We start from the raw sequence: 12667 nt of genomic DNA, 5'->3' as shown, positions 1-12667 counted from the left end.
GCACACACCTGAGAGTATGAAGATGGCATGAAGTTAAATACTGTACCGATATGTATTTTTTTGTTATAAAACATTATAAATGATATTTTTTACTGTAACAGTAATATCTTATATTCTTATTATGAAGTAACTCCATTTTAATATCCGATATTAGCATTGTTTTTAATTACATTTAGAGTACTCTACAAACTATATTTCCGATTATGACATAAAATCAATAATTCACTATTCCAGCTGTTTTGTTCAGGATGATTTGTGTATGTATGTATTTATTCACACTGCAATGGGTATACACCCGGTGGCAGTGGTAACTAATTACACTCAATAATGACAATAATAAACTTATTAATTAAAAATACAATTAATGATAATACTAATAATTAATACTAATAATAATAATAATAATAATAATAATAATAATAATAATAATAATAATAATAATTTGTATCTTAAAACTAAGATCGAACTAAAACCCACGAGTATATGTTCATATCTGCACAAGTACCTTTCAACATTACACTCATTTCGCTGCCAACTCACTCACTGCACTGGAACTACGACACATTTCACTGATTCTATCCTGATTTCACTAACACTTCAAAAACATTTCACTGTTCAAATACTTTGCACTGCCACTATAACTTATACAGCTTCACTGACAGGAACACGTTTCACTTACACAGCACACTTCACTGACACGACATACTTCTTCACTGATACAACACACTTCACTGACACAACATAATTCTTCACTGATACAGCACTTCAATAACAACATATCATTTACACCCTTTAAGTACTGTGTATAATTACCGTCTATTAGTAAGGTCCTTAAGCCTATTTTTAAATACATTTTTGGTTGTTGGTAAAGCCTTTAGTAAGTCTACAGGTAAAGCATTCCAGTCCCTGATAGTACGATTGAGAAAAGAAAACTTTCCAGTGTCCGTCCTCTGCCTTCTTTCCCTCAATTTATATGAGTGGTCGTTCCTTGAAGAGTAATTTGGCGGCTGCAACCTATTTTTTATTTCTTTCCAGGCAGGCTCACCTCTGTATGTTTTGAACAGTGCGCATAATCGAATTCGCGTTCTCCTGTCCGTGAGTGTGTCCCATTTTAATGGTGAATTTTTCCGACAACACTTAAGAGCCCGTTTTTGAATCTTTTCCAGTGTCTTAATATGTTCTAATCTGTAAGGATCCCAACATGCAGCACCATATTCCATTACTGGACGTACTAGTGATTTATATGCAATCTCTTTGGATTTATCAGAACCTTTTCTTAGTACCCTCATCACAAAGTGTAACGCTCTCCATGCTTTTCCCGCTGTGTCTGTAACGTGTTCCCCCCAGCCGAGATCGCTGCTTAAATGTTATTCCGAGGTATTTACATTTGTTAACTTCCGGAATGGTTTCACCCCCTAACGTATACGATGCGACTATTTTATTTCTTTTCCTTGTAAAGCTGATGGCTTTGCTCTTTAGAGAATTTATTTTCATTTTGTTGGCTATTGCCCAATCATTTATTCTATTGAGGTCATTCTGGAGAAGAGTAGTATCTTCATGACTTATTATTTCCCTGTATAACATACAATCATCCGCGAATAAGCGAACCCTAGATAAGATATTAACTGGCAGATCTTTTACAAAAGCCAAGAATAGAAGAGGCCCCAAGACACTCCCCTGCGGGACCCCGGAAGTAATTTCAATTGGGTTCGATAATTCCTCCCCTACCCGTACTCTCTGAGTGCGACAAGTTAAAAATTCCTTGATCCACTGGAGCACTCTGAAGTCAATCCCCGTTGATTGTAGTTTAACCAACAATATATCGTGTGGGACTACATCGAATGCGCGTGAAAAGTCAATAATCACTGCATCTACATGGCTATTGGAATCTATTCCGTCTTCTAAATCCTGACATACAGTTACTAATTGACTCTCACATGAATAGCCCCCCCGAAATCCATGCTGACAGTTATGTAACCAATTTGAGTCATCCCAATGCTGCCTTAGATAAGCTGAAATCAAGTGTTCCATCTGTTTGCAAACCACAGAGGTAAGGCTGACCGGTCTGTAATTTTTTGTATCTGAGCGAGACCCTGACTTATAAATTGGCACCACTATTGCATCTTTCCAATCTCGCGGGACAGTACCATTGTTAATTGATATTTCAAATATACGCACTAGATAGGGAATCATGGCTTCCCCTCCCAATTTTAGTACGTCTCCGGCGATACCATCAGGTCCTACTGATTTATGAGTTTTCAATTTAGAGATCCTTCTCCTTATGTCCCTAGGCTTGATAGAAAACTGACCCGTATTTTCCACAGAAGCTAAGTGTGGTACTATTGTCCTCATCCCAAAAACAGTGGCATAATAGGAATTTAATTTTTCTGCTTTTTCGCTGTCCTGTACGATAAATTGATTGCGGTCATTTTTTAGGGGGAGGCTCGAATAATTTTCCTTGCGTCGTCTCTTCACATATTTATAAAATTCCCCCCACCCGTTTTGTTCACCTTTGAAAAGTTTGTTTAGGTAATTTTCCTGCGCTATCTTCTTCGCATTAAGCAGTTCTTTCGATAGTTGTGTGAATTTTGTTTGTTTTGCAAGGCTTTCCTTGCGCTGTCTGTAGGATTTCCTTAGTTTTCTTTTCAGTTTCCGTATGTATTTATTATAATATTCCGGATCGGGATTGTTTGATAAGCGTTTAACCGGGATAAATTTCTGTATTCCTGTTAATATAATCTGCTTGAACTCCGCCCAGCATTCTTCTACACTACTGCCCTTTACTACCCATGATGAGTACTTTTCTCTAAGATAATTTTGGAAGCCTTCTCTGTCCGCTTTGTTATATTGCAAGATATGTTTGTTCTTTTTACCGCTTTGCTTGTACTTAGCATTCCATAATATTTCAAGAATTACCGCGTCGTGGTCACTAATACTTGGAATCACTTCAATACCTGCGACTATTTCTGAGGGTCTTAAAAGAAATATGTCTAGTAACGAATCTCCCCTTGTCGCCCTGTCTGTTACTTGAATTAAGTTATGTTTCCAGATGAATGCGTTTACTAATGACTGGGCTTGACTCATCCCTCCCTCTATTGTACCCTGCCAGTTTACCTGAGGCAAGTTTAGGTCCCCTGCAACGATAACATACTGCCCGCGGATTTTTCTATTTTCCAACATATCTCTTATTTTATACAGTACGTTCAAGCCTTCTTTCGGGGCCCTGTATAAACCGATGATGTGTAATATGTTTCGCGAATAATCATCCTCTATGTCTACACCCAACATTTCGAACTCCGAGTCCTTAAAATTTTCAGCGCTTTGCAGGCACTCTTTTACACATATAAAAACCCCTCCCCCTGTTCCTACACGGTCGCGTCTGTATGTTACATAGTCGTTTCTAAATACTTCTGAGTCTGCTACTTCGCTGGAAAGCCATGATTCCGTTCCTATTATGACGTCAGGATTATGCGAATCTACTAGGTTCCACAATTCAATTGATTTATTATAAATACTTCTACAATTCACCTGCAGCACCACTAAAGACTTACCATTACATGACATAATATTGGTGATCCCTGTTGTTTCCGCTGTGGCCGCCGCTACCGCCTCCGTCTCTCCCATCGCCGTCGCCGCTTCCTCCGCCGTTGTAATAGTATTCGTACATACTATTTGCCGCCGTCATTCCCGTCCCGATTTATGCTCAATAACAAAATTAGCGAATACATACAAAGTTCTAGTAGTTCATAGTTGTTACAACTTTTTTATCCGGACCTGAGGCTAAAATCGTGAATGACAAAAATATTCTAAAGTTCTTAATTAAATTAATGACAGCTGTACAGTGAGAGACTGAGCTTACCGGCTCTGGCCGAAGAATCACAGGCTAAAGGTCTTACCATTCAGCTACTGCAGGGGTTAATACAAATATAGTGAAACCTCTTATTTACGGACATCGAAAGGACGTAACAATCTGTCCGCATCTGGGAGGTGTCCTTTATTGGGAGGGAGGCTCCCCAACCTAACAGTAGATTTATAATTGCATGATGTATCCCTTCACGCTTTAAATGAAATGTATTACTGTAGATTAATTCTAAATACAGTATATTACAGTAAATTCTTTGCAACTTTGAACTACAGTAGATAAGACCGAAAAAGGAAAGTACAGTACTGTGCCATGCAATTTTATTCTAGGTCTACAGTTATGCAGTACTGTAATTTACAGTTTTCAACTTAACCTTTACGTTCAGGTGTCATATCTCTCGAAATAGATCAACTGATTGAAGTGAAGAGAATAATCCTACTAACCCTATCATGTAACAAAATTTCACGATCGCGGAAACCTTGGACCCATCGCACAGGTTAAATTTAATGACTGTTTATCCAACCGCTTCCAGCTAACAAGAGGTAACCGGCTGGGCTAGTGGTAGCCTACGAGACTCTTATTGTCTTCTTTCATGTTAAGGAATTTCTAAACTAAATTTTCCATTTTTGTAACACATTATGTCTTGAAATCCAAGTTCTGTCCGCAGTCAGGAGGTAAATCAAGCTTTAGGACTGTGAAACAGCTGTCCGTGTCCGTGTCCGTGTCCGTGTCTGAGAGTGTCCGTAAACGAGAGTTAAATTTATCATTATTTCTATATTATTTCAGTTGGGACATAAAAATCTGTCCGTATATGAGGAGTGTCCATATCTTGGGGGTGTCCTAAAGAGAGGTTTCACTGTATAGTGATTCGTTAATGTTTTTATGAAGCTTGTACTTTGGACGTTATCAGTTCAGAAGCTAGCGAATAAGGGTGTGGTTTCTAGCAGCTTTGGAGTGAGTAAAAGTTTATTCAGTCCTTTTTCATTCTTCACAAGGCCGGTAAGGTGAGTCCCGTATAATACAACTAATCACTAAACAAAAAGAGAATGCAAACAAACGGAAACAGGTTGTCAAGTTAAATAATACCTATACTGCGTTTCATAATGTCTGACAGGCGACGTAAACATTGCCGGCAGATGAAGGCAGAAGGATAATTGCTATTCAACGACTGGCAGAGGTCACATTCCAAGCCTATCTTGAAGTTGGGCGGTCTGAAGTGTTCTACCTCCTGCCAACTTCAAGATAAGTCTGGAATTGACCTCTGCCATTCATTGAATAACAATTATTATCGTTCTTCCTTTCTCTGCTGGAAATGTTTAAGTCGCCTGTCAGACATTATGTAATGCAGTATAGTAGTTGGCTTAATTTGGCCTTTTAAGAGCTGGATCAGGTCATAATCAAGCCTTCTTCGGTGTCGCCGTCTATCTCTCTGGGGAATAAAGGATTGGACACTGGACAGTCTACTTTGCCGGAAAGAAATGTTATGATGTATGGTCTGGTACCCGAGAAGCTATTAAAAATAACCATTCTGCAAATCGGAGGACGGTGCTTGGAGGCACTTTAATTTGAAAGGGTCAGACATGGACATTCAATCTTCACTGGGCAATAAACTTTTGTCCATTCTAAATATTATTTTCTGTATTGCCTCAAGTACCAACTAGGCATCATGTTGACACCACATAATGGAAGCACAACCGTATTCACCTGGTGTCAAAAATGAGATTATACCTTATTTTATTTCAAGGAGTGTAGTTCGGTGGCTCCTTTGAACACCCACTTACAGATTTATGACTTCCTACACCAGGGCCGGGCATGAGAGCGGCTCAGTCTAGCCGGCCAGAGCTGCTCTCGCTCCGCAAGGCAAGCCGGAGCAGAACGCTCACGCAGTGGCGGACTCGCATTACAGCTACCTTCCCTGCATTAATATAACAAGAGCCACTGTTGTTCTAGTCATTCAGTCTGTCAGTACATAATAGTTTATAAGGATATTACATCAGTCCATTGTACAGTAGAGAATTTATAACACTCTTATTAATTTAATGAAATAAACTTCGCTCTATGCACACACACAAATCATTAGGCTTATTTACATAACCCATACGCACATACTGCAATCTCCTCACCACGGTTCTACGAGACAGGCGTATGGCTTTCACTTCCCCTACTTGCTGTGGACAGAGTTCATCTGCCAATATAATTAAACATCAATTGATGAATTCACCTTCGTTGAATGTTTTCAATTCCTTTGCAATTTCGTGGCAAATTTTGTAGCTAATTCTCATAGCCGATTCACTAAGTGCATTATTGTCATCCTGTTAATATATAATATAATATAATATAATATAATATAATATGATATGATGTGATATGATATTAGTATTTAGTATTTATTTAATTAACCTGGTAGAGATAAGGCCGGCAGGCCTTCTCTGCCCCTCCACCAGGGGCATGAGATATGATATGATATGATATATGATATGATATGATATGATATGATATGATATGATATGATATGATATGATATGATATGATATGATGTGATGTGATGTGATGTGATATGATATATGATGATATGATATATGATATGACCATAAATTAATACAACTTAAAAAAATATTTCTCAGGTACATTATATTAGAGTATCTATTCGATATTTATATTGCATTATAAGTTATTATAGTACATTTAGTAATATATAATTTTAAATTATACAAGTATTATGATATATCATAGTATAGTATAATTTAAAATTATATATTACTAAATGTATAATAACTTATAATGCAATGTAAATATCAAATAGATACTGTAATATAATGTACCTGAGAAACATTTTCTTTAAGTTGTATTAATTTATGGCGTTCATTACCAACATATTTGTCATATTCAGTAGCATGTTGTAAAGAATAATGTCGTTGGATATTGAAATTCTTAATTAGTTGGACTGTTTTATGCCAAATTAAACACTTTGCTAATCCACTGCTCTCTACCAAAAGGAACTCCTCCCATGATACATTAAAAGCATTGGGAGTATCGGGCCGCTTTAGTGTATGAGCGGAAGCTCCGTCTTCAAAGTTCGTCTCAAACTGCAGAGTCACCACTGCACCGACACTGAATAACGTACAGTATGCTTACGTCACAGCGCTCGCAAGATGCGCTCTTTAAAGGACACAGCGCTCATTTCTCAGAATCACGTAATGTGCCCAGCCCTGTCCTACACAAACACCTCTGACAATTCCATCTTGTCCCCTCGTCCCAACATTGCACAGTTGCCATAAACCTGGTGACGTTCGAAAGAGACTGACGGGATTCTTGGAATTCGGAGAAGATTCGACAGCTCTGCCTACACGAGGATTTGACGGGAGCCTGTCAATTCTTCTGAACGAGGGTTGTGATTGGTTACTAACAGGAGAAGACAAGATTTCCGTTACAGTATGGAAGACATTTATTTATGACAACCAATTAGTAGGGTCAGTAGAAGGTCTGTCGGCAAAGTCCTTTCTATGAAACTGCACTCCATGAAATAAAATAAGTTATATCAGACATGCACTAATAGTAGCAGTAGTTGATGGTAAATATTATCATGGGTAATTTCTGCAAAGGTGTGCTCCGATTCAGTTAAAGAAGTTTCTAGCCCACCTTCTTTTTGGACGACTCAGATCTCTCTGTCCTTATGGTTTGTATGAAAATGTCAACTAAGGGAGACGAGTAGGCCTATTATTCATTCCTAGCAGACAATCTGTCCATTATCTTTTGCATTATTTCCATATTCTCCATTTGCCCAAATAATTTGAACTTCTTTCGCAGTGTTGCACTGCTCTGATGAAAAAGTTTGATGAAATGCAATAAGATCCTCAAGAACCTCACCTGTGTAACTTTCTACCTTTGGGTAATACGTCATGCAGTGCTCTTCCATATCAATTACAAGCTGGAATGTTATGTCACACTATATTTGTGGCGGCATTCCGCCATTTAAAGTAAACAAAGCTCTAAAAACTGAGTTCAGTTGCAGATGGAACTGCCGAGTGCTTTCCGATATCTACATTTGCTCAAGGACACCCATGGCAGATGCTGTTTAGTCCGTTATCTAAATAGATAAGAGAGAAATATAAATAAAAGTAAATCAAAATACGAGGAATGTTTCAGCTGTGTAATTTATAGTTGTGTATCGCGATGTGAATTTGTGGACTGCACATCAGGCTTATTTTTAATTTACTGCCAAAAGATATCATGTTGTAATCTTCGGATACCGAGCAGGTCTAGTAACAGATATAATTTCACATGACACATCTTGGCACTGATTATCTGAGTGCATGTCACAGTATGAGACACTGAGTTATCCGAGTGACATATCAAACTTCCAGCTGCACCTGCTTCCGGTCCCACTGGTAATATCCTAGATATGAAGGGCAAGATTAATCAAGTTTTCTGCTTCTTTATCGAGAATGGAAAATTATTCATATCTACTTAACCACCCAAAAACTACACAAGATTTTAAGCATAGTATGAATTTTAACATTCAGAATACAAGCTAAATTGTAGATTTCAGATGGGTGGATGACGGGAGAATGGATAGGTAGGTAGACGGATGGATGGATGGATGAATAGAAGACTAAGTGAGTGAATGAATGAATGCATGAATGAATGAGTGAAAGATTGAAGGAGTGAATAGATGAACAGAAGTATAGGTGAATGAATGGATGGATGAATAGAAGAATGAGTGAGTGAATGAATGGATGGATAGATGGATCAATTAATTGATGAATAAAAGACTGGATGAGTGAATAGATGGAAGAACAGAAGTCTGGGTGAGTGGATGGATAATTGAAGAAAGAAAGAATGAATGAATGAATAAATGAATGAATGGATGAACAGAAGTTTGGGTGAGTGGACGGATAGTTGAATAGAAGAGTGAGTGAGTGAGTGAGTGAGTACGTGAGTGAGTGAGTGAGTGAGTGAGTGAGTGAGTGGATGGATCGATGAATGAATGGATGAACAGAAGTTTGGGTGAGTGGATGGATAGTTTAATAGAAGAATGAGTGAGTGAGTGAATGAACGGATGGATCGATGGATGAATAGAAGATTGGTTGAGTGAATAAATGGATGAACAGAAGTTTGGGTAAGTGAATGGATGGATGAATAGAAGAATGAGTGAGTGGATGAGTGAATGGAAGATTGGATGAGTGAATAGATGGACGAACAGAAGTTCGTATGAGTGAATATATTTATGGATAGATGAATGAACGAACAGAGAGGCAGACAGATATATTAATATAAGAATCGGTGAGTGAATGAATAGATTAGAAGATTAGATGAGTCAATGCATGAATGAATAGATGGACGAACAGAAATTTGTGTGAGTAGATGGATGGACGGACGGACGGACAGACAGACAGACAGACAGACAGACAGACAGACAGACAGACAGACAGACAGACAGACAGACAGACAGACAGACAGACAGACAGACAGACAGACAGACAGACACAGACAGACAGATAGATAAGATAGATTAGATAGATAGATAGATAGATAGATAGATAGATAGATAGATAGATAGATAGATAGATAGATAGATAGATAGATAGATAGATAGATAGATAGATAGATAGATAGATAGATAGATAGATAGATAGATAGATAGATAGATAGATAGATAGATAGATAGATAGATAGATAGATAGATAGATAGATAGATAGATAGATAGATAGATAGATAGATAGATAGATAGATAGATAGATAGATAGATAGATAGATAGATAGATAGATAGATAGATAGATAGATAGATAGATAGATAGATAGATAGATAGATAGATAGATAGATAGATAGATAGATAGATAGATAGATAGATAGATAGATAGATAGATAGATAGATAGATAGATAGATAGATAGATAGATAGATAGATAGATAGATTAGATAGATAGATAGATAGATAGATAGATAGATAGATAGATAGATAGATAGATAGATAGATAGATAGATAGATAGATAGATAGATAGATAGATAGATAGATAGATAGATAGATAGATAGATAGATAGATAGATAGATAGATAGATAGATAGATAGATAGATAGATAGATAGATAGATAGATAGATAGATAGATAGATAGATAGATAGATAGATAGATAGATAGATAGATAGATAGATAGATAGATAGATAGATAGATAGATAGATAGATAGATAGATGAAACGAAAATCGAAAGATATAGGAAAGTAATGAGAGTGATAAACGTTATTGAATTACGAAGTGTTAAATGCAGACATCATAATTTTATATTACAGGCTCTACATTTTTTAGCTGCATCTGCTTTTTGTCACACTATAATCGGGTAACTGGGTAACAGAGGCCTCACTCTTCACTTTTGTAAATATTTGGCAACTACTGTGAGACACGCAGTGTATCCTGCATATCAGTTTGTCAGGTCGATATAAAAAATTGTGCAGGCGCTCTATTTGACACTTCATTCTCAGCCGCAACTTGCGGGATGACGTTCAGTAATTTTCCACCCGGTGACAAGAGTGAACCTAATCCCTTTATCATGTTTAAATTCCAATAGCGAACAGCAACAGTTGACATGTCAATGAACACAACTGTACTTATGCAGAAACATTTACAACACACCTGTCGTTCAGAAGGATATAACCAGAGATCGGAATACGTGACCTAATGCAAAAACAAGTAGTAAAATATCCATTTAAAAACACCAACAAAATGTTACAAAATATACAATAAAATACACACTTGCAAGTAATGTAATGATTACGAGTTGTACTTAAAAACTATTGAATTTACATTATAATTTAATGGAATAAACATAATAAGTGACCTATTTGCCCCGTTGAACGAATCTGTACATAAATGTTGGAGATGTTAAATTTCCAGGACACGGCGGAATGCCTTATAGCAGGCATGTCAATTGATGCCCACAGGAGCAAGCGCACGATTTAGAGCCCAGGAGAGTCTGAGCGCTTTACAGCGGAAAGGAAAGAGACAGACGAAAGAGGTGGTATATGCCGCTTGGTCGACCTATATTCAGGGATGGCCAGCACTCAATCAAAAGATAAAGGGAAGAAAACTTATTAAAACTGTATCCATGTTAATTTTTAGATTTGCCTGAGAAGTACATATAAGTGCATTATAACAATGTAAGTTTTAATTTTAATGCTCATTTTTCACAAGTTTGATTTTTTTATTCAAAAGAAATATTTTCTTAACTTTTCGTATAGTAGCCTTACAGAATGTTTTCGTGAATCTAATATACCGTATGTACGTATTACTGAAGATAGTGTGTTGAACATTTTGAAAATATTCGCATGGAAATTGTAAGGGAATGAATTAAAAAAGCAACTACTGTTACATCATAAGCAAAAGATACGTGCGCATGTGTTGTAAAAATGTGAGCTCTAGGGCTTCAGCAGATTTCGAGAAAATAATTTAATATTCTGATGATAGGAAGTTGCTCACAAATATCACTTTAAAAGCATGATACGATAAGAGTTTTGTTATGTAATATTAGTTACACTTAAAACAGATACAGTACCTAGGTAACTTTGCTTTGTACTGTAATATTGTTTTGATTAGTTTATTGATTACTTTTGTAAGGCTAAAGATATCATCAATATAAATTCCAACTTATCATGTCATACTCAATCTCTTTCTTTGGAATATCACTTTCTTTATGAATGATGTGTTTCATCCACTTAATACAGTATAATATTATACTACTATGGAATTTAAGTGAATATTCCTCCTTAACTCTCTATTATGTTATTAAGATTTAAAACACAAGTGCAATATTAAGAAATCAGTGTTAGTACTATTGTTTTACAGACGATATAGTAGATAATATTAAACAGAAAGAAGCCATATAAAAATAACGATCTAAAATTTCACGTTCTGTTTGAAGTTTGTGCACCACTGTTTTCTTAATCCAACAGGTTGCTTATTCATATACACAACCCTTCCTCTTTCCATACTTAGCGCTTGCTGCCCGCGCACGACGTCAAGGTCAGAAAAATGCGCTTGCTTTGACATCACTGCCCTATAGTGTACTTCTGAACACTGTCATTGTGGAAATTTGCACCTTATTAATCGAAAAGAAGAAATCATTTAAAAAAAATACCACGCTTGAATTATTCGTTGACAATTATTTTGAGAGATGAATTTTGCACATAGTACGTAGTAATCGTTAAGAAAACTGCTTACAAATACAACAGATGCATTTATATAGAGCAATACAAATTACAGCAATTAGTGTTATGAAAGTGAACTTCTATGCAGCTATAATCATAGACCCTACACAAGCGACGTGTATAACATATTTTTCATCAATATTTGAAAACGGTAGTCTGAGAGAGGATTCTGTGGCTGAAGCAAGAGTGATATTCTTCAAGAGCTTCTGCTGACTCGAAATATAATCTGCAGCACTGGCAGAACTTCATTCTGCTGGGTTGCAATATCACGAGGCAATTCTCAAACAAAAACAACAAAAAGTTATGAGGAAAAGAAATCTGATCTCATGTAACATTTAAAGCTGCACAGAACTGCGAAACTACCGTTCAAGTGTACAGCACAAATTTTAAACCCAGGGAAAAAAGGGATTAAGTAAAAATTACTTATAGGATCTACGTACCCAACTATGACTTCGCTTCGGTCTACAATTCTTGTTCAATACTAATGAGACGAAGACATTTTTATGATACTATTACAACCAGGTAGTCAAGTACATTAACACATTAAAGTAAGACAAGAGAGTCGTCTTTTCACTCGAGAGATCAGAGTTCAGTCCCCGGCGA

The 12667-nt window shown here is 36.7% G+C and overlaps 1 protein-coding gene across 2 annotated transcripts in view; it reads right to left on the bottom strand.

The window, feature by feature from the left end:
• LOC138710940 (headcase protein-like) overlaps window positions 1-12667 on the bottom strand; it is a 658198-nt gene that overhangs the window by 332397 nt on the left and 313134 nt on the right. The window lies entirely within an intron of this gene.

The sequence above is a fragment of the Periplaneta americana genome, chromosome 12 (genome assembly GCF_040183065.1).
Source record: "Periplaneta americana isolate PAMFEO1 chromosome 12, P.americana_PAMFEO1_priV1, whole genome shotgun sequence".
NCBI classification, from domain to species: domain Eukaryota; kingdom Metazoa; phylum Arthropoda; class Insecta; order Blattodea; family Blattidae; genus Periplaneta; species Periplaneta americana.
Note: the sequence above shows the minus strand (reverse complement) of the source record. Positions and strands in the feature narration are given on the sequence as shown.